Genomic DNA, 24,168 nt, shown 5'->3' with positions numbered 1-24,168 from the left:
ACTCCAAATATGTTAAAACTCACTGAAACAAAAAAAAACATCCGAATTAGGTAAATTTTGGCCTTCCCTCGCAGCTTAGTCGGTATAGAAGTTGCCTGCAATGCAGGAGACCCGGGTTTTATTACTGGGTTGGGATGATCCCCTGGAGAAGGAAATGGCAACCCACTCCAGTTTTCTTGCCTGGAGAATCCCATGGACAGTGGAGCCTAGCAGGCTACAGTCCATGGGGTCGCAAAAGTCGGGCACAACTTAGTAACTAAACCACCACCACCAAGTAGGTAAACCGCATGGGATGTGAATTATATCTCAATAAATACATTATTTTTAAGTGTTTTTTTTTTTTTGGGGGGGGGGGCAAGTATTTACTGGGTATGATGCTGGGGCCTAAGTTACAAACAAGATGAGCAGGTGAAGATAACAGGACTTCAGCATAAAAATCTTTGAAAAATAAAACCTCCAGTAGATCTAAGGATGTCCTCCTTGGTTCTATGCAAAATTTTCCTCTTGACGTCTTTAAGAAAAAATGCTGACTTAATTCCAGTTTTTCTTTCGATTGTTAACTCTGGAGGTATTCATCTACTAAGATACATTCTGGAGACTTCCCTGGTTGTTCAGTGATTGGGACTCCATGCTGCCAACACAGGGGTGGGGATTCAAGCCCTGGTCAGGGAGCTAAGATCCCACATGCTGTGTAGCATGACCAAAAGATTAAAAAAAAATTAAATTTCAAAAAAGATATATTCTGAATCACAGACCAAAAGTTTATTTAAACCTGCAGCTAAAGAACATTCCCTAAAAACAGACTGAATTCTTCTGTTAAAAAAAAATTCCCTGGATAAAACACTTCTAGACATGTGGATACTCTTAAAAAAAAAAAAAAACTGGATACAATTGTTTCACATGTATATCAACACATAACACTAGCCTTACATTTCATGTCCAGCCACAAATCATCTATTGTAACTTATGCTTTTACTTATATGGGTGTAATGAGAATCACTGCCAAACCGAGCTCTTCAAGCAGGTGTCTTGGAGAGCAGTGGTCTAAATGCCAAAGATCTAAAGATTTAGATTTAAGACATCATGTCATCAGGGCTGGAATGATCTTCAGGCATGGTGGTGATAAACAAGCAGCTCATATCTACAAAAAAAGACGAGCATAGAAGAACGGAAATACTTTTTATTACCCTAGGGAAATAATCATAGATTTAATCAAAGGTTTAAATAAAATACATTCTATTGCAGCAACATTTAAGGTTGCAAAAATTAGAAACCTACATTGCCAATAATAGGGGTTCTATAAATAAAAAACGGTTCATGTCAGAATACTATATGATGATTAAAGTGCATATTTTATAAGGAACCCAAAGATATGAAGGACAATTAATGTAACTTTCATAATAAGTGCAAAGTATCAGTTGCAAAGCAGCATATTCAGTATCATTTCTACTTTATAAAATTAAAGATGCATAGGAAAAAAAATCTAAAATTATAGTTACAAAATGATAAAAAAGTAACCTTATGAATGATTTTTCATTTTTGGTAGTCACATATAATTCAAACTTTCTAAAATAAATATTTCTGTTATAAGAGATGCGGACTCAAGACAATAAATCTGCAGTCATTTCTCATCTCCTCATTGAAGTAAATGGCAGAAGAAAAATGTTCTAATCCAAAATGAGAGTTTTGTGATCTGGGTTTTGGTTGCCATTAAGTTTTAACATACTAGTAATTCTAATGTCCTGAGTGCTCTCTTTACTCTGAGCTTTTGTCAGAGTTGTTCCTAGTACCAAGAACATTTTTAGTCACTGTTCCTAGACCATTCTATGGGCTTCCCAGGTGGCTCAGAGGTAAAGGACCTGCCTGCCAATGCAGCAGACCCAGATTCAATCCCGGGGTTGGGAAGATACTCTGGAGAAGGAAATGGCAACCCACTGCTGTATGCGTGCCTGGAAAATTACATGGACAGAGGAGCCTGGCGGGCTACAGTCCATGGTGTCACAAAAGAGTTGGACACAACTTAGCGTCTAAACATGGAGAATGGAACCCCACTCCAGTACTCTTGCCTGGAAAATCCCATGGGCGGAGAAGCCTGGTGGGCTGCAGTCCATGGGGTAGCTAAGAGTCAGACACGATTGAGCAACTTCACTTTCACTTTTCACTTTCATGCATTGGAGAAGGAAATGGCAACCCACTCCAGTGTTCTTGCCTGGAGAATCCCAGGGATGGGGGAGCCTGGTGGGCTGCCGTCTATGGGGTCGCACAGAGTCGGACACGACTGAAGTGACTTAGCAGTAGCAGTAGCATCTCAACAACAGACCACCTCATCTGGCTAACTCGGCAAAATAAAGGGGGCAGGGAAGACTCTGGCAATCATGCATCTTGTACATGGGCTGGGCTTAGGGCTCCACAGTGTTTAGCACCTGGTACTCTAGTCACCTGATTTCATAGTTTTCTCGCCTACTAGATTCTATGGTACTTTGAGTGCAAGGAAAAGAAATGTTTCTGTTTTGTTCAGCATTACCTGCTATACTTTATAGCACATCACATACATTTGATTAATATTTTTGGGAAAAAAAACTGAATTTATGTATTAATTGCTGAATGAAGAAGTAAACAGCCTGCCACAGAAGTGAGGTATGCCTAAGTCTTAGAAGCATTTCCTCTCAAGTAAACCAGAGATGTGCATTTCATGTAATGGAAACATAAGAGTGTAGTCAGTTAGCACCTTGAACAAAAGACAGGTCGTATGTGGCTCCTGCTTTCAGAGTCCAAAAACCTGAAAGCATCAGTCTAATAGAAAGTTAAATATGTCCAATCACAGGGTATCAAATATGCTAATGTCTTAAATACACAATTTGCAAATAAACAGAAATAAGGCACAATTAAGAGAAACAATCAAAATAGAATACCATATTTTCTGAGCTTGGTTCCTAAAGATCAGATTCAGATGTTGTTTTTATTCATAATCTGGGAAAAAGTAAATAAAACATTCTGTGCACTGCTCACCATAAATCTTAACTTACCCCTGAAATTAAATCTAAACACAAACATAACCCTAAAACCTCCTCTAGCCCCACAAATACTCAGACAATCAAAATCTGATTTCCAGGACAGCAGTTTTACTATGTGAGTACAATATTTATGCAGAAGAAATAAATTATGCAAATCACAATGATTTACGCCTATTATAGCTAAGCTTACTCTTTGCAGATTACAAGGTTCAAGAATCTACAAATTTACTCAAAATTCAGGTTGCCTAATGAAACAATTATACATACAGGACACTTTAAGACCTTACCAAAGCTTCAAACAATATACACTGCTTTATATTATCTCCTTGGCACATGATTGTAATAGCTAAAGAACAAACTCAAATTTCAAAATTAATTCACAAATTAAACCCCGAATTTATATAAACCACTACTATATTCACCTTCCTTCCATGCTATCTAGAAATGTCTTTAAAAAGTAATTCAAGGGTCTCAGGTCAACATGGCAAGCAGCTTGTGCCATTTCAGCATCAAGCAGGTGGCCAGAGGGTATTTATAAAGGGTATTACAATGCTGCTGGGTTCAATAAACTGGGCTTAATGCAAGATGATACAATATATGAGAATGACGATGCAAAACAGGCCGTAAGAAGGCTTCCTGAGAACGTTTATGACGACAGAGAGTTTCGCATTAAGACAGCACTGGACATGCACGTGAGGCAGCAGATTCTGCCTAAACCACAGTGGACAGAATATGAGGATAAAGCCTACCTCGAACCATCTCTGAAAGAGGTGCTTTGGGAAAGAAAAGGGAGAGAAGAATGAGCTGAGAAATAATTTAGTAGTCTAAATCTGTGGATATAGCTGTTATCAAATATTTTTATGAAGTTAGTTTAAACCTGAAATGTACAATGCAGAACTATTTAGACTATAAATGTATTACTTTAAATACATATCTATTACAATTTAAAAAAAGTTATTCAAGGGATTTCCCTGTGGTCCAGTGGCTAAGTGCAGGGGGCCCGGGTTCCATCTCTGGTCAGGGAACTAGATCCCACACACTGGTACTGAGACTCTGCATGCCACAACTCAGACCCAGTTCAGGAAAATAAAAACTTGAAATAAATTTTTTTTTTAAGTTGTATGGCAGAAACCAACACAACATTAATTTTCCTCCAATTAAAAAATTAAACCAGAAAAAGTAATACAAATGAAATATCAACACTTTTTTTGTATTTTTCTTTCATTTTTAATTGAAGGATAATTGCTTTACGGTACTGCATTGGTTTCTACCAAACATCAAAATGAATCAGCCACAGGTTTTTAAAATTAGAGCTATCATTACAAATTTTAGTGATGTAACCACCTGATTGCTGTTGCTGCTGCTAAGTCGCTTCAGTCGTGTCCGACTCTGCGACAACATAGACGGCAGCCCACCAGGCTCCTCTGTCCCTGGGATTCTCCAGGCAAGAATACTGGAGTGGGTTGCCATTTCCTTCTCCAATGCATGCATGCATGCTAAGTCACTTCATTCCTGTCCGACTCTGGGCGACCCTATGGACAGCAGCCCACCAGGCTCCTCTGTCCACGGGATTCTCTAGGCAAGAATACTGGAGTGGGTTGCCACTTCCTTCTCCAACCACCTGATTAGCCATGAGTAAATTTTCAAATCTTTAAAATATAAATTTTAAAATTTACTTAAATTTTTAAAGGTTTTGTCTTGACATATACGTTAAAACTTTGGGAAAAAAAACTTTTTTAATGATGAAAACTGTCAAACACAAAGGGATGAATACATCTCCACTAACCGTGGAAGAGCATCTGGTTTTCTTTTTCTAGTAAGCGTGGCAAAAAGCTCAAAATTTTTTATTAAAACAAGAACAAAAATCCTATGCAAAGAATGGAGGAGAGCATCATCACAGGAGTGAGAAACAAATGTGCTTATCTTTTCAATCCAAGAGACTCTGCACAGTCTCGGTTATAGAGTGGCTCTGGGTGTGGTGGGGAAGGCAGATAACTAGCGCTCTGTGTGCCTGATGGGGTGCTCAGAAAGCTCTTTGGAACAATCTAGGGCTACTTTCTTCACTGAGTACTTGAACACCTACCACTACTAAAAATATACAAAACAAAGCACTTTCAGGAATTTTTAAACCTAGTCTGGAGTATCATACAACCATTCGAGTAACTTCCTACAAGCCACAAAGCCTTAAGTGCCTTGAGAAAATGACTGCAAAAAAGGAGGCAAACCCAGGAACTGATGTGGCTAAAACACAGTATAAAAAGTGTCAGAGACTGAGGTGGAAAGATAGGCTGGCTTCCTCTCAAGCAGGACCCTGAATACAGAAGTAAAGGGCTTGTTCTGATCAGAGAGCTTGCAATGAATGAAGTTTGGGCCTGAGTAGTGACAAAGTCAGAGATATTTTCAAAAGCCTTCAATCCCAAGGAGTGGAGCTTCCTGGAGGGAGCCTGAAAAGTTACTGCAGCCAGCTTGCGGTAGGGCAGCAACACTGAAGAGGAGCAAACGAGCTCAACAGCAGTCATGAGACTTTTAAGGAGAGGATAGCTCCAAGAGGTAACGCACACTAAAACAGTCAGTTTTCAGGATGTGGTGAATGAAGGGAATGGACAGAAAATGGGAAGACAACAATCGCTCAGGTGTTCTGGCCTCTGAGACCAGGACAGTCACTTACAGATGGAGTGCGGTTTCTGTGTGCGCTTGCACTACAAAGCATCCCCAGAGACAGCTTTCTCGTCTATTTTTTTGAAAAGCTAATGTGCTTGCACCTTAGAGATGAAGAACTAGAACCTTAAGCTCACCTCTGCCAAACCCAACTCTCTTCTAGATGCTAACCTGGACCAGCTGCAATGAGAGACTGGACCACCCAAACTCTAAGGCATCCCTCCAGCAAAGGTTCTTGTCGTGGCCTTCAGCTCCTGATGGACATGATGGGTGAATAAATGCTCTGCATTTTCAGAGAGCAGAATTAGAAAACTTAAAAGATGTTACACTGCAACTGGAAGGTCAGATAAAGTAAATGCATCAGGTGACTAATTTGGGTGATGGAAGCTCTCCCTATACATTCCTTAAAAGGAACAACTCAAGGGGATGAAAATGAGGTAAGACCTAAAGCTTACACATTTGGGGGGACCTCCTTAAGAAACATCATGCAAAAACACATGCATCCTTTACACAAAGAAATGACCCCAAGGACACTATTTGCTGGGACTCCCCCACCCCCAAGGGATGTGGAGGAAAATTCTACCCGCCCCTGCAAAAGCACCCATTCAGAATAGACAAAGAGCTCAAGGGTCATCTGAGAGAACTGAAAGGAAGGTGGCACTCTCAAAAATCCCAGACACTCTTGTGACAGAAAGATGCAAACTTTACTGGATGGCAGAAAAGGAGTTAAAATTACCCAAGAAAATGCAGGCAAAAAGAGATGAGAGGCTTGGACTGGCTGATTATTCTTATAAGGATCTCATTTGACAGGGGTAAAATACAAAGAAAAGTGTGTGCCAGTTTTTACAGAAAACATATGAACATATGGGAACTTACCTGGGGAAATTTGCTTTCTTTTAACGGAACAGGGAGTCTTTTCAGGTATTCTGAGTTGAAATTGAGAAGGACATGTTTAATTATAGTAAATGTGGAGAAAGGGTAAGCCGCGGGAGAATGGTGGCCATAACGTATTAATATTCAACTTCATTCCTGGGTTGGGTGGGTGGAAGAGACTAGAACAGGAGCTACATTTTTACATACAAAGACCCACTATACAAGGAAGGAAAGAAAGGAGGGTGGGAAGAATGGAGAAAGGGAAGAAAGAAGAGAGAAAGAGACAGAAGAAAAATATCAATCTCCACTTGAATAAGCCTACAGGAGGGATTTTTCTGTAAAGAAAGGTTACGAATGTCAAAGAAAATTATCCCCAAATTTTGGCTCCTCAACATGAAAACACAAAAAAGATGCCATGTAAACTGTTAAGACAAGAGCACCCTCTTCTATCTCAGACACCCTGTGTACTCAAGGTGCCTGGGGGCAAGCTGATCAGCACTATGCCTTAGCTCTGAACCTCAAATGCAGAGAGATGCCCTGTACCCAAAGTGGGGATGGCGTGCTCTGGTGGGTACACGTGGGGCAGGAGAATCAAAATGCCAACAGTCAGCAGCCCAGTGAAGGTCTCTGATCCGAACCACAATGACCCCAATACCACAAGAGTCCCAGCTCCTCCCACACCCCAAAATGCAACTCTCTGATCAGGCATCTTCTGCCCCCACCCCACCAGATACTAATGGGAAGAGACTGGAAAGAGAACAAGATCGGACAAGGACCAAACAGGACAGGCTAGAGAGCAGTAACAATGATTCTGGGCTCCCTTGGGAGTAATAAAGTGACAGAGCGGACAGGAAGAGAGCCAATTAGTACATTCCCAGACAAGAGAGAGCCGAGGCTAAGGAAAAGCAAGGAATTAAACGCAAATTTTGCCAGTCTGCCTATGTCAGCACAGTTATTCTTCACTAATATGAAACTGACACGCAACCGAGACAAAGGTACCAAAACTGCAAGAATGGCAAGAGCCCCGGGCAGAGGGAAACTAGTCCTGTCTCCATCACTGTCTGCAATGCTCAGTGAGTCGCCTCAGAGCAACTCTAAACTCGATCCTTCTTAACCGTGAAATGAAATAATTCCCAGAGCTGGCATCCTAGAACTCAAAGACCTCATGTTCCTGTGAAAGAGTACGGACTTGAGCCGGACGACCTGGGTGTGAATTCCAGCTCTGCAAGTGTTTTTGACTTTGGGAAAGTTACTTGACCTCTCTGTACCTCAGTTTCCCCATCTGTGAGACACGAGAAAAACACTCTACCTCATGGAACTGCCTAAGGATGAAGGGCTCTGTTAGTTGTAATTATGGCTGTGGGCAAATTTTGTACCCAATACCTTTTGGGTATGAGCATCTGTGTGGTAAATCACCTTTCTGAAAAGCTCTTCCTCAGAGGGGCAAGCAACTCTGCCTATCACTTTTCAGGGTGGTTCCCTTCCTAGGCCAGGGACTGCTGTTGCTGTTTAGTTGCTCAGTCGTGTCCGACTCTTTGCAACCCCATGGACTATAGCACACCAGGCTCCTCTGTCCTCCACTGTCTGGAGTTTGCTCAAACTCACATCCATCGAGTTGGTGATGCTATATAACCATCTCATCATCTGCTGCCTCCTCTCCTCCTGCCCTCAATCTTTCCAGGCAAGAGGGTCTTTTCCAATGACTTGGCTCTTCCCATCAGGTGGCCAAAGAATTGGAGTTTCAGCAGCAGTCCCTGCAATCTAAGGGACTCTCAAGAGTCTTCTCTAGCACCACAATTTGAAAACATCAGTTCTTTGGTACTCAGTCTTCTTCATGATCCAACTCTCACATCCATACCTGACTACAAGAAAAACCATACCTTTGATTATACAGACCTTCCTCAGCAAACTGATGTCTCTGCTTCTTAATGCACCTAGATTTGTCATAGCTTTCCTTACAAGGAGCAAGTGTCTTCTAATTTCATGGCTGCAGTCACCATTTGCAATGATTTTGGAGCCCAAGAAAATAAAATGTCACTTTTTCCCCTTCTATTTGCCATGAAGTAATGGGACTAAATGCCATGATCTTAGTTTTCTAAATGTTGACGTTCAAGTCAGTTTTTTCGCTCTCCTCTTTTACCTGCATCAAGAGGCTTGTTAGTTCCTCTCCACTTTCTGTCATTAGAGTGGTATCATCTGCACATCTGAGGTGGTTGATATTTCTCCCGGCAATCTTGATTCCAGCTTGTGATCCATCCCACCCAGCATTTCTCATGGTGTACTCTGCTTATAAATTAAATAAGCAGGATGACAATATACAGCCTTGTCATACTCCTTTTCCAATTTGGAACTAGTCAGTTGTTCCATGTCCAGTTCTAACCGTTGCTTCTTGACGTGAATACAGGTTTCTTAGGAGACAGGTAAGGTGGTCTGGTACTCCCACCTCTTGATTGCAACTCCCCTCCATCAGCACCTTGCTAAATTATAGTGCAAGCCTCTGGTTTCCATTCTCTCAAATTCATCCTCGAATCAAATCTCACATAGAATTCTCCTGCTTACAACCCAAAGGCACTTTTTTTTCACATGCAACAACATGGATCAATCTCAAAACTACTATTCTAAGCGAAAGAAGCCAGACTTAAAAGGTTACATACTGTAGGATTACATTTATATCATGTTCTGGGAAAGGCAAATTTTTAAGGACAGAAAACAGGTCAGTGGCTGCTAGGGGCTGGGGTTGGGAGGAGGGGTTAGTCACTCAGGAGCACTGAGGAGGTGCTGTAAGTGTTCTTCATCTTGATTGCAGTGATGGTTACAAGACTAAGATCAAACACACTAAATGATGCACTAAAATGGGTCAATTTTAGTGTGTATAAATTATACCTTAATTTGAAAGAAATTACAGAGAAATCCCAAGGGTTTCCCATTGCCTACAAGTACCACAGCATTGCTGATCTGTCCCCTATCATGCCTTTCACATTCCAGCAGCAACCAACTTTTTTAAATTCCCTGCATACTCTGTGCAGAAATGTCTTAACCACTGTTCGGCTCTTAAACAGCTTTTCCATATTAACCACTGAGTCCTCTGGGCTGTCTTCCTTCTCTCAACCTTCACACTCCCAGGCAGTTAAGTTAGTAAGTTATTTCCCTATCACTGCTTTCAAAGAAAGCATGCATATATTGTGATATAATGAATGCTCTTGTCTCTCATTGATCAACTGAAATGTGAATTCTTAGGGAAAAAGAACTACTTTTATCCACGTGTGTATGCCACCTGGTCCATGGCAGATAGTCAATAAATTTTTGTTGGAATGATGTTTCATAAGGCGTCGCTATCTCACTGCACCCCCAGCACTTACACGAGCGTTCACTTGGCTCAGTAAACAATGGCAGCCATTGCCCTGCACACTAATACAAGATGATGGACATGACCGTGCAAGCTGAAACCATGCAGAGCAACCTTAATACCAAACAGAAAAATTCTAGCTTCTCTATGATCTGTAACATTTTTTGTCAAAAACACTAAAAAGCAGTTACATAGGAAGATGAAAAAAAGCAAAACATTCATTTACTACACTGTAATTTAAAACATTAGAAATTTGAGAATTAAAGCATTTCATTTATCGGGAAAAAAAGCATCAAGAGTAGGCTGAAAAAAAAAAAAAAAAAGATTAGTCTGAGTAGTTTGAACAGTGCTGCCTTCTTCTCACTGTATAATTTAAAACATCAAATGAGCATCTTTTGTACGGGCATACTCCTGTCTAAGTCTGGATTAGCTTCCAACATTTTAGCCCTTCTGTTTTCATTGTTCTGCAGTATCTCTGAGGAGTTCTCTTTAAAAGGACGTTTTCTACCAGCATCTTTTCCTCTGTTATGCGTTCATCCTTTTTGTCACAATCGCTTTTCTAATTTACACAGCAGCTTCCTCTTCCCTAACTCCTCTGGCTGCACACACAGAGGCTCTAGAACAGGGGCAGCGTTGACACGCCTGCAGTCAGCTTGTTTTCCTAGAACTCGATTTAGGAAAGGTTCAAATTTCACTTCCAGAGTTAGCACTTCACATTTCTTTGCTGCACTTTGATCTCTGTCCGCCAATTCCCTCTTTGAATTATCCATTTTCACAAAATGTCACATGAGTTTATCTCTGGGAGACAAGGAGGCAACACAGCTATGCCCTTTGCTGTCTGTTCATGAACCAAATAACAGGATGTGCTGGCTGTACTTTAATACACTCTGTTAATGTAACATAATAACCAAAATGTAAGCTGTGTTGATGGAGGATCCATGTTAATTAATCACAACAACTGAAAGCTGTCCGTACTGGAAGCATGCAAAGTGAGAAATACCTTTGTTTAACAAGTAAACAAGTAATTTTAGAATGAATGAACTGGCTCACCACTGGGTCAGATTTAACCAACAGGAATTTATGCCCTTCCCATCTACACCTTCTAATTAATAAGATCACAAAAACAGAAAGTGAAGTAGCTCAGTCGTGTCCGACTCTTTGCGACCCCATGGACTGTAGCCTACCAGGCTACTCTGTCCATGGGATTTTCCAGGCAATAGTACTGGAGTGGATTGCCATTTCTTTCTCCAGGGGACCTTCTCGACCCAGGGATCGAACCCAGGTCTCCCACATTGTAGACAGACGCTTTACGGTCTGAGCCACCAGGGAAGTCACTTCCTAAAGACCCAATTCAGGGTCAGGTACAACATATTAGAGGAGAGATCTAGATTATAATCCCAATTCTATCACTAGTAACAAAGTTACATTCTAACACAGTACCCTATAAAATAGGGTTAATGATACTTCCTCCTTCATCAGATGGTTCTGAGAGACAAAGGAGAAACACATTTTAAAAAGTACTTTGAAAAATTCAAATAGATACTATCCTATCAAACATATACTTAGCAGGCACCAGGCATTATTATACGAGATTTTCTTAAATCTCATAGAATTCTCATGACACAGGAGAATTCTCATGGTACAAGTACCAGTATCGTCTCCATTTTACAGCAGCATACTGAAGCACAGGCAAGTCATATAATGTGTATGCAGAGAGTATACAGAGGGTATGCATACAAGGGTATGCAGAGAGTAAGCAGAGAAGCAGACTGTTGTCGTTGTTCAGTCATCCAGTCGTGTCGGGCTCTTTGTGACCCCACAGACTGCAGCAGGACAGGCCTCTCTGTCCCTCACCACCTCCCGGAGTTTGCCCAAGTTCATGTCCGTTGCATCGGTGATGCCGTCCAGCCATCTCATCCTCTGACTCCCTCTTCTTCTGCCCTCAATCTTTCCCAGCATCAGGGACTTTTCCAATGAGTTGTCCGTTTGCATCAGATTACCAAAATACTGGAGCTTCAGCTTCAGCATCAGTCCTTCCAGTGAGTATTCACGGTTGATCTCCCGTAAGATTGACTGGTTTGATCTCCTTGCTGTCCAAGGGACTTTCACAAGTCTTTGAACTCAAAAGGTTTCTCTCCACAGGTCAAGTTCTCTAAAACTTCTTCACTAACATGTCTACTGTCCACAGAAAGTAGAAGGACACGGTCACTGAAAGGGGTGAAACACTGACTCCTAGAAACTGGACAAACCTAATTCAGTATGACTCAGAGTAATCAAGTAGTTCTCCTCTAACACTTTCAGATTTGGGGCAGAACTAATACAAACCAAACTCAAAAATGTTTGTCCCATCACATTGTGATGGGTACCTCGTGGTAAAGACAAGATGGTCCACAGGATGACTTCACCAGCAGCCGCGCGCTTGCCTTGGGAACAGTTTTAGTTTCCCATCAAAAAGAGGGACCTGTCTCTCATGCCTTAAATAGAAACTACTTTAAATGATATACAGTGTGATTTAAATTACAGATTATAAAAAACTACTTTCCAGGGGACTTCCCTGGCAGTACAGTGGTTAAGACTCTTCGCTTCCAAGGCAGGGGGTATGCGTTTGATCCCTGGCCGGGAAACTAACCATCCCACATGCCATGCAGCATGGACAAAAAAATATTTAGTTTTTAAAAAAGATTTTAAAATAGAACTACTTTCCAAATCACACAGAAAATACCGGAAGGGACATGATAAATGCATAGATACATTTTATGAGATAGAAATCAGGGTGGCCTCAGGTAATAGAAAGTCCTGATTGTAAGAGCTGAAACAATGAGCTCTCTCACAGAACAAGTCAGGAGGAGCAGGCGTGGGCTAAGTGTCAAGGACACCAGCTCTGCCTTTGCTGTTGCCATGCTCAGCCCCCTGAGTCTGCTCACTGCCTCACTAAGCCTCACTGACAAATTCCAAGCAGGAATTTCTCTCTCCTTCCAGATGGGTAACTTTCACTACCTTTGTCTAGCACACTTCCTCTTATAAATTACTGGCCAGAACTTAGTCACATGCCTGCTATCAGACCAACAGCTCCTAAGGGGGATGAAATGATCATGACTTAGGTTTTTATATTAATCATGAGCTATCTTGGACCCATCTCCCATGTCTGGCTACTTGGGAAGAAAGAGGTAGAATGGGTTTCAGGGTAAGCATCAGTATTTAATACAATTATTGTATAAGAGGCATATGACAAATGTGAAATGGTTCACATGACTCTCTAGAGCTGGGTCCCTGTGAGTTTTGAGAGCAGTCCACCACCACACAAACAGGGGCACCAGAACACAATGAACTACTTCACTCGTTAAGTAAGTAAGAGCCAGTAGAGCAAAGTAGCTTTTCAAAAGCATAATTTCTCAGCCAACAGCATGAATCAGAAGAAACTGTTTTAGTTCTCTTCAATTGTACACTTCCCAAAATTATCTAGTTGAGCAATCATATCCAACCTCAACCTGTGTATTCAGGCTCTGCTTAGGGAACAAGGGGGTGGAAAAACACATAGGTTTAGATGTGGCGATCGCTCCATTTTCATTTTTTAAAAAATTAGCCGTCCTTTTTCATTTAGGCAATTCTTTCCTTCTTAGCAAAGCAGGAAGGACAGGAGATTACCTGAATAAAAAAAAATTACCGAGACAAGATATCTTCCTATAGTTAAGTTTTCAGTTGCAGGCTTATGATGAAGGTAAATTCAAATACTACCTTGAAAGACTCAGAGTGGGTCTGAGGGCATGAGCCATTCCTTCTATGCTTTTACAGATAGCATTCAGCCTAAAATTGGAATTAGGCTGACCCCTCTTCAAAGAACGAAGGCAAATTTACAAAGTTTTTATTTTAAAGCTCAACTGCATCCTATTCACCGCTCCAAATCATCTCATCTCTCCTATCACTGTTCTTTCCACCTGAACATCTGCTTTGCCAATTAACGCTATCATTTCTGTCATTCAAACTCTATCAGTTGAAATTCAAAGTCTGTCTCAAATGCCTCGTTTCCTCCATGCCCAAGACTTGGAATCTTTCATTACAGGACTTATTCACTGTCCAACTCCTAACCTCTTGAAGACTTGCACCCAGGAAAGATGCAATGTTGTATAACTGTCCCCAGAAATAAAGAGACCAAAAGAATAACAGCCTAGAGTTGAAAATAGGACCCCTTCCTTCATCGTTTATCAATTCTGTTTTCCTTTCGAGTAGCACAGGAGGAAAAGCAATAGCAAAAGCAGCAGGAAGGCACTAGAGAAGATGGCAAGGACTGTACATCTGACCAGTTTCTCTATACTCCAGAGATGCCTGCCCTGCACACGTCTACATACAACAGAACAGACACAAACAAATGATGACTGCTAATTCTGGCTGGTTTCTTTCCCCCTTAAACACACTCCAGAAGTCACTGCAATAACGGAAACGTTTGGGAGACTGAGCCATCTGATGACAATTACAGGAATCCTGGAAGGGAAGAGAATGCTCAGGGCAGGCCAGACGGCCATGCAATTACAAACCCTCTCTCAGCCCCAGAGTCGTCTCCACACCCTCTGCGTGCCTGCCAGGGGGAGGTGGATGGGGAGGCTGCTGCTCAGCGTTCCCAGGCTGACACGCTCTCACGCTGCTCCAGCGAGCACACCACCATTTAGGGTTGCTCCGTTTTCTCACCCCTTGCAGAAAGACACTTCCTGATAGTCATGAGTTTGGTTCCCAAGGATGTGAGACTCACAGAAACCAAGACTTGTACAGTAAAAAAGATGACCGAAAAGGTAAACCACTGAAAATGCTTGCTGCTCTTGCTGTTTAGTCGCCAAGTTGTGTCTGACTTTTTGTGACCCCATGGACTCTAGCCCGTCAGGCTCTTCAGTCCATGGGATTTCCCAGGCAAGAATACTGGTGTGGGTTGCCATTCCCTTCTCCAGTGGATCTTCCCAACCCAGGGATTTAACCCATGTCTCCTGCATTAGCAGGCGGATTCTAACACTGAGCCACCAGAGAAGCCCACTGAAAATGTTAATATGAAACTAAAACTTTTTTCCAAGTCCCGTTACTCCCTGAACTGATCCTTATGGCATTGGGAAATGAGGATAATGGATGGGAAGAGAAAAAGGCTAGTATTTTCTGAGTACCTCCAAGAGAAAGCTACTTTCAGAAATAAGAGACCTTAAAAAGGACAGAGCATTGCTGATTTAATGAGAGCTAAAGTTCGGAGAAGCAACTTCCCTAATCCCAAAGCTCTTAAATGAAGGCAACAGGGTAAAAACCAGGCTCACCTAGCTCCAACAGCCATACTCTTTCTACTCAGCTACACTACCTGAGAAATAGCAAACCCAGAGTCGAGCTAGTACGACACAAGCTGGCTTTAATCACTACCTGGTATGCACGCTAAGTCGCTTCGGTAATGCCCAACTCTTTTGCGACCCCATGGACTGCAGTCCACCAGGCTCCTCTGTCCATGAAATCCCGGAGGCAAGAATATTGGAGTGGGTGGCCATGCTCTCCTCTACAACTGACAATTTCTTTCTTCTTAATTTATACAAAGTTTAAGAAGTGAGCTTCAAGGACTTCCCTGATGGTCCAGTGGCTAAGACTGCACGATCTCAATGCAGAGGGCCTGAGTTCCATCCCTGCTCAGGGAACTAGATTCCCCATGCCACAACTAAAACTCAGCGAAGCCAAATAAATAAAAAAAAATTTTTTTAAAGAAGTGAATCGCAGGTTAATTCAAAGAAAGTTTACAATTTTATTTGTAAAAGTTTTAAAAACATACTTGCTATTAATCTACCGAGAGAACAGATAACACTATTATTTACTCATTTATATATTACCTTCCAGTATTTGTTGTTAATATATCTACCTTTTTATATGGCAGTTGGGGTCATAATATTTATAGTTTTATATCTATCTCTTTTCAACTAACATATTGTAAGTATACTCCTGTGCCATAAGATAAATTCCTCAAAAGTCAGATCTTTTAAATAATTACATCAGAATAGATTTCATAACTAAAGTCTTCCAACTTAAAGCCCTGTGCTGACAGGATTAGGAAATTTAAATACTTGAAATATTACATATTCCATGTAGATGGCTAAGGAAACAAGGAGACTGATGAAAAATGAATCACGATTCCAGGGAATCCCTGTTGGTTCAAGAGGATGAACTTTGACGGAATCACGTTTGCCAAATTTTTGTATGTTGGAAATATAATCAACCCTTGCTGTTGTTGTTTAGTCACTAAGTTGTGTCCGAGTCTTTGCAACCCCATGGATCGTGGCCCACCAGGCTCTTATGTGCATGGGATTTCCAGGCAAGAATACTGGAGTGAGTTGCCATTTTCTTCACCAATCAATCCATGCTGCTGCTGCTGCTGCGTCTCTTCAGTCGTGTCCGATTCTGTGCGACCCCGTAGCCCACCAGTCTCCTCTGTCCACCGGATTCTCTAGGGAAGAATACTGGAGTGGGCTGCCATTTCCTTCTCCAAATCAATCCATAAATAGACACAATGTACAAAATTCAAAATTAGGATTCCAAATTACCATTCAACTATATTCTACCAATGCTTTCCATGAGTTTTTTTTTATCCATTTGTTCTGGCAGTGCCCCACACCTTGTGCAGAGAAGGCAATGGCCCCCACTCCAGTACTCTTGCCTGGGAAATCCCATGGATGGAGGAGCCGGGTAGGCTGCAGCCCCTGGGGTCGCTAAGAGTCGGACATGACTGAGCAACTTCACTTTCACTTTTCACTTTCATGCATTGCAGAAGGAAATGGCAACCCACTCCAATGTTCTTGCCTGGAGAATCCCAGGGATGGCAGAGCCTGGTGGGCTGCAGTCCATGGGGTCGAACAGAGTCGGACACGACTGACGCGACTTAGCAGCAGCAGCAGTGCACCCTGTTGGATCTTAGTTCCCTGACCAAGGATTGAATCCAGACCCTCAGCAGTCAAAGCACAGAGTTCTAACCACTGTACTTCCAGGGAATTTCCTCCTAAGTCTTTATGGAAATCAAAAGTATAGAAGCTTTGTGGAATTTTCCTTACATAGAGCCATAAGTTGAGCACTTGCTTCAATGTATTAGCAAAAGATGAACTTCTCCAGCATGGCACACACCAAAGAACTGTTTGACAATCTTGCATAATGTGGTGGTCGTAATGACAGCAATAATAAAAAGTAAAAATGACAGCAGCAACGATGGTGGCTTTCATTTGTTAAGTCTTTCCCTTCGTTAGTTCCTGTTCTTAACACTCGAAACAGACACGTTTAAATGTCATTCTCTCTAAATCCCATAAGGTAGCAACTCTTCTGATCCACTAAACTTGAACTCAGAAAACTTGAATTTAAGTCCATTCATAGTCCTAATGTGTTAGTAAGTATCATGTCTCTAGTTATACAATTTTTTCACTACATAATAGATGGTTTGGGTCTGAGAGTGTTGTAGAATGAATAAATTCTCAAGTATTACAGATTTGACAATCACTTGAAAATATAAATATACGCATGCCCCTCCCAATCCATGTCACTAAATGGCATACAGCTTTACATTGATTTATACCACCGCACACTAGAAAATTATTAACAATCAACATGTTAGCCTTGACGTACTCCTTTTCCTATTTGGAACCAGTCTGTTGTTCCATGTCCAGTTCTAACTGTTGCTTCCTGACCTGCATATAGGTTTCTCAAGAGGCAGGTCAGGTGCTCTGGTATTCCCATTTCTTTCAGAAGTTTCCACAGTTTTGTGATCCACACAGTCAAAGGCTTTGGCATAGTCAATAAAGCAGAAATAGATGTTTTTCTGAAACTCTCTTGCTTTTTCGAGGATCCAGCAAATGTTGGCAATTTGATCTCTGGTTCCTCTGCCTTTTCTAAAACCAGCTTGAACATCTGGAAGTTCACGGTTCATGTATTGCTGAAGTCTGGCTTGGAGAATTTTGAGCATTACTTTACTAGCGTGTGAGATGAATGCAATTGTGCGGTAGTTTGAGCATTGTCTGGCACTGCCTTTCTTTGGGATTGGAATGAAAACTGACCTTTTCCAGTCCTGTGGCCACTGCTGAGTTTTCCAAATTTGCTGGCATATTCAGTGCAGCACTTTCACAGCATCATCTTCTAGGATTTGAAATAGCTCAACTGGAATTCCAACACCTCCACTAGCTTTGTTCATAGTGATGCTTCCTAAGGCCCATTTGATTTCACATTCCAGGATGTCTGGCTCTAGGTGAGTGTGAGTGATCACACCATCGTGATTATCTGAGTCGTAAAGATCTTTTTTGTACAGTTCTTCTGTGTATTCTTGCCACCTCTTCTGAATATCTTCTGCTTCTGTTAGGTCCATACCATTTCTGTCCTTTATTGAGCCCATCTTTGCATAAAATGATCCCTTGGTATCTCTGATTTTCTTGAAGAGATCTCTAGTCTTTCCCATTCTATTGTTTTCCTCTATTTCTTTGCATTGATTTCTGAGGAAGGCTTTCTTATCTCTCCTTGCTATTCTTTGGAATTCTGCATTCAAATGGGTATATCTTTCCTTTTCTCCTTTTTCGCTTCTCTTCTTTTCACAGCTATTTGTAAGGCCTCCTCAGACAGCCATTTTCCTTTTTTGCATTTCTTTTTCTTGGGGATGGTCTTGAGTTCTGTCAATGTCACGAACCTCCATCCATAGTTCATCAGGCACTCACTCTATCAGATCTAGTCCAAGTAGGAAAAGGAGTACGTCAAGGCTGTATATTGTCACCTTGCTTATTTAACTTATATGCAGAGTACATCATGAGAAATGCTGGAGGGAGCTTAAGCTGGAATCAAGATTGCTGGGAGAAATATCAATAACCTCAGATATGCAGATGTCACTACCCTTATGGCAGAAAGAGCCTCTTGATGAAAGTGAAAGAGGAGAGTGAAAAAGTTGGCTTAAAGCTCAACATTCAGCAAACTAATATTATGGCATCTGGTCCCATCACTTCATGGCAAATAGATGAGGAAACAGTGGAAACAGTGTCAGACTTTATTTTTTTTGGCTCCAAAATCACTGCAGATGGTGATTGCAGCCATGAAATTAAAAGACGCTTGCTCCTAGGAAGAAAAGCTATGATCAACCTAGATAGCATATTAAAAAGCAGAGATACTACTTTGTCCCCAAAGGTCCGTCTAGTCAAGGCTATGGTTTTTCCAGTAGTCGTGTATAGATGTGAGAGTTGGACTATAAAGAAAGCTGAGCACTGAAGAATCGATGCTTTTGAACTGTGATGTTGGAGAAGACTCTTTGAGAGCCCCATAGACAGCAAGGAGATCCAACCAGTCCATCCTAAAGCATATCATTCCTGGGTGTTCATTGGAAGGACCGATGCTGAAGCTGAAGCTCCAATACTTTGGCCACCTGATGCGAAGAGCTGACTCATTTGAAAAGACCCTGATGCTGGGGAAGACTGAGGGCAGGAGGAGAAGGGGACGACAGAGGATGAAATGGTTGGATGGTATCACCAACTCAATGGACATGGGTTTGGGTAGACTCCGGGAGTTGGGAGATGGACAGGGAGGCCTGACATGCTGTGGTTCATTGGGTCGCAAAGAGTAGGTACAACTGAGCAACTGAACTGAAATGAACACATTAGCTTTAAAATAAAACCTCCTTGGCCCCCGAAGGCACATATTTGATAAGTGTCACAAAAATCCAAGAGCTAAAGCTTGCCAATTCTAGAAATGTGAACCCCAAAATAAACTGAATCTATCAACACCTGGCATCTAATTGAAAACTCTTAAAGAACCAGGGCTTCTTGCTACTGGAAAGCTGGCTGATCTAAAAGTCATATGTCCCTACCAAGAGTTGTCCAAGACAACCAAAGCAAAAGGGTCTGAGTTACAACCTGAGTCTGCCAGGGTGGGGCATGTAAATCCATGTGAAGTCCCAGGAAGGAAAGAAAGGGTATCTCACAAAAGAGAAGACTGCCTCCAGAAAGAAAGTGGGAGATAGCACTTGCAGAGGAAGGGAAGAGGTCCAAATCTGAATTTTCATCTGGCTCTGCTTCTGTGCAACAGTTAGAACTGGACATGGAACAACAGACTGGTTCCAAATAGGAAAAGGAGTACATCAAAGCAGTATATTGTCACCCTGCTTATTTAACTTATAGGCAGAGTACATCATGCAAAATGCTGGACTGGATGAAGCACAGGCTGGAATCAAGATTGCCAGTAGAAATATCAATAACCTCATATATGCAGATGACACCACACTTATGGCAGAAAGCAAAGAAGAACTAAAGAGCCTCTTGATGAAAGTGAAAGAGGAGAGGGAAAAGTTGGCTTAAAATTCAACATTCAGAAAACTGAGATCATGTCATCCAGTCCCACCACTTCATGGGACATAGATGGAGGAGAAACAGTGGAAACAGTGGCAGACTTTATATTTTAGGGCTCCAAAATCACTGCAGATGGTGACTGCAGCCATGAAATTAAAATACGCTTGCTCTTTGGAGGAAAAGCTATGACCAACCTAGACAGCATATTAAAAAGCAGCAACATTACTTTGCCAACAAAAGTCCATCTAGTCAAGGATATGGTTTTTCCAGTGGTCATGTATGGATGTGAGGGTTGCACTGTGAAGAAAGCTGAGCGCCAAAGAATTGATGCTTTTGAACTGTGGTGTTGGAGAAGACTCTTGAGAGTCCCTTGGACTGCAAGGAGATCCAACCAGTCCATCCTAAAGGAAATCAGTCCTGAATATTCATTGGAAGAACTGATGTTGAAGCTGAAACTCCAATCCTTTGGCCACCTGATGCAAATAACTGACTCATTTGAAAAGACCCTGATGCTGGGAAAGATCGAGGGCAGTAGAAGGGGATGACAGAGGATGAGATAGTTGGATGGCATCACTGACTCAATGGACGTGAGTTTGAGTAAACTCTAGGAGCTGGTTATGGACAGGGAGGCCTGGTGTGCTACAGTTCATGGAGTCGCAAAAAGTCGGACACGGCTGAGTGACTGAACTGAACTGAACTGCTTCTGTGTATTAAGTTAAAGTTTTAGTTCAGTGAAAGTAATTACTACCCAGGTTCTGCAATCCATTCTGCAATCCACCCAAACTCACCCTGAGCATTCCTGCTCATTTCTCTGGTCTCCAGGACCCAAGAATCCCTTTTGTTCAAGCAAAGTTTGGTTGTTACTTGTTTCTCTCTTTCAATTCTAAATTTCTGCCAAGTAATTAGAAAAAGAAAATGAATAGCTGTTTTTGAGGTTTTTTTTTAATGGAAGCTGTGTGGGGTTAGAGTCACCACAGCCTCTCACAAAAATAAAATTAAAATCATACTTCTTTGACCTCTCCTCTTTCAAGGAGAATGGATAAAAGCAGTTTGGTTCTGGGCTGTGAAGTCAAGGATTTGATTCAAATCACCTCTACTGAAATTTAGGTAGTTTGCCAAAAGTAGCTTAGTCAATAAAAGAAACATACATGGATTTACAAAACATTTTCATAAATCCCCACAATTATCATAATGGAAGGTGTCATTAGTATGCCCAGATGAAGGTAACAAAGTTCAGAGGGTGAAAGCACTAGACCCAAGATCACACTTAAAAGTAACACAGCATGTGGAAAGGAGGTTTAAGAGAGAGGAGACATATGTATACCTATGAGTGACTCATGTTGATGTACAGCAGAAACCATCAAAATATTGTAAAGTAATTATCCTCCAATTAAAAATAAAACCAAATTTTTTAAAAAGTAATAAAGCAGTTTTTTTATACATCTTCTACATAATTTTTCCAAGTAACTGTAACATGTTATGGTTCAAAGAAATTCCTCCAACACGAAGTAACATTCAAAACTACGCTAAGGACTATATGCTGCTGCTGCTGCTGCTGCTAAGTTGCTTCAGTCGTGTCTGACTCTGTGCGACCCCATAGATGGCAGCCCATCAGGCTCCCCCGTCCCTGAGATGCTCCAAGCAGAACACTGGAGTGGGTTGCCATTTCCTTCTCCAATGCATGAAAGTGAAAAGTGAAAGTGAAGTTGCTCAGTGGTGTCCGACTCTTAGCGACCCCATGGACTGTAGCCCACCAGGCTCCTCCATCCATGGGATTTTCCAGGCAAGAGTACTGGAGTGGGGTGCCATTGCCTTTTCCAAAGGACTGTATGAATTACAAGCAAATCCTGAACGCATCTATCCAGCAGTAGGTACTTATTTTATGCTATTTTATATTCTCCACTAAACTATACAGACGTAATAAGAGAAAATTCTGAAATTATCGCAATTCTCCCCACCATCCTGTCCTATGAACTCACTTCCATTGACAAACACACTGAATGGGCATTACAAAAACTATGGCTATACCCCCAGAACATACACATGGCAGGCAGAAACCAAAGAAGCATGTGACAATAACAGCAACAGTGGTGAGCCCTTTCCACCATTTAAGTTGTAAACACAGCTGCTTCCTTTGGTCACCAACAAACCCCTTGAGAAGGTGGTCCATGCCTGTATGTACCAATTCAAACGGTAGGTAGCTCTGAAAGCTATACCATCATCAACAGGGCCATGTTTTTTTATTGTCCAGAACCAAGGACAAGAACCAAGGTTCCTGTATCTGCAATTAAAAGGGCAATGTTTGACTCCTGAATTATAACAAATTCAGCTATAATATGTATATATACCATATACAGATATGCTATATGTATATATCATATACAAAATACATACATATATCTTTTTTCTCCCTCTGATTCTATAAACAATATACTCTCAGCTACAGAAAATCTCAAAAGTGTAGAAAGCATAAAGAAGCAAACATTAGTTACAATTCCAGCAACCAGAGGCACAACTAATGACATTTCCTTCTAATTTTTTCTTAATTCCTGACAGACTATTTGAACTACCCTTTTCTACAGAAAAGTAACTAATTCTTTGGGGCAGAAACAAGATAGGAACTGGAGCCTAGAAAAGTTAATCCCACTGTATTTATAGACAAATTCAAACTTCTTGAGCAAAATCTCAATTGACAGCTATAGCAAAAATACTTAAAATCCTTTGGAAAAGCTCAGTAAAGTCACAATCAAACTCTCAATGTTAGATCCGGAAGAAACAATAATCTATAATGATCACAGAGGTTCTCTTGTGAGAATCTGTTTTGTTTTGAAGAACTTTATTTCCCCAAATTCTATTTTTGCATTCAAACTATTAACCCTAGTATCCTGATGGACTTCAGAACCACAAAATAAAGCACCATGGTATACTGAATCTCTTAAGCTTCAGGAGTCTGAGAAAACAGCAGAAGGTTACTCTGACCTTGCCCTCATCCTTCTTCCCTGGGACAGGCCATAAAACCCTCATAACGCCAGGCGCCCTCCCTATGCCCAGAGGAAAGAAGCATCTTAACTCGGAACACAAAGGGATGCAGGAAAGAATCCTCACTAACAAGCCTTGCTGGGTCTTTCCCCAGTTCACTACAATGACCCCCTCCTTACCCTACCATATCCCTCCACAACTGCGCACTCTTCAAAAATCTAGCATGAAATACTCGTCTGTTGCTTTGGGTCTTCATTTCCTTATCAAAGTTCCCATGTCCCATAAAATTTATATTAAATGTATCTGTATGCTTTTCTCCTGTTTAAAAATAATTTGTTAATCTCCTGTTAATCTGTTTAATTTCTGACCCATCCAGGGACCCTTGAAGGGTGGAGGAAAACATTCTTTCCCTACAATCACCATTATCAGTAACAAAAAAGACTTCAGATCACCCACAGCAGAGGGGGACAAAAGACTCTGTTTTCCCCTAAAACTCTGCTTCTAGAGGATACTAAGAAAATATCATCTAGTCTAGTGTGCACGCACACACGCACGTGCGCTCACCTTTCTGGCACAGGCACACGGCAAGGAGCACAGCTTCTGTCCTCCAACTGGAAATGGAGAGCTCAAAAGTAAAGCCCATCATGTCCTAACACAGTTGACAGCAATCTGCTTTTTGCATGGGAAAATACTTAAATGGAACCTACGAAGGTTCGTAATGCTAAGAGCCTTTGGAACATAAATCTATTTTGCAGCAATTTCATTGATCATGTATTTCTAAGATACCTACTTAAGAGGGGCTCAGATAGAAAAAATACTTTTGTACCAGTTACCACTAGGTAAACGTGAGTTTTAAATACTCTTTGGTACAACAGACCTGGAATTTTATTTCCCATAGCTTAGTGATTGTAAATGCCCTGTGACCCTCTTAAGCACTGCCAACATCAACATCTGGTACCTGGCACAAAGAAAATAGATTCTAAAAGGTTTT

General features: G+C 41.4%; 1 protein-coding gene and 1 pseudogene across 7 annotated transcripts in view; one reads left to right on the top strand and one right to left on the bottom strand.

Annotated features, from left to right (window-relative positions):
• Positions 1–24,168, bottom strand: part of BNC2 (basonuclin zinc finger protein 2) — a 478,719-nt gene that overhangs the window by 379,277 nt on the left and 75,274 nt on the right. The gene's annotated exons all lie outside the window — the stretch shown is intronic.
• LOC109562871 (cytochrome b-c1 complex subunit 7 pseudogene) lies at positions 3,593–3,817 on the top strand (annotated as a pseudogene).

This window comes from Bos indicus, chromosome 8 (assembly GCF_029378745.1).
Source record: "Bos indicus isolate NIAB-ARS_2022 breed Sahiwal x Tharparkar chromosome 8, NIAB-ARS_B.indTharparkar_mat_pri_1.0, whole genome shotgun sequence".
Taxonomy (NCBI): Eukaryota; Metazoa; Chordata; class Mammalia; order Artiodactyla; family Bovidae; genus Bos; species Bos indicus.
This window is presented reverse-complemented; position numbering and strand designations above follow the sequence as displayed.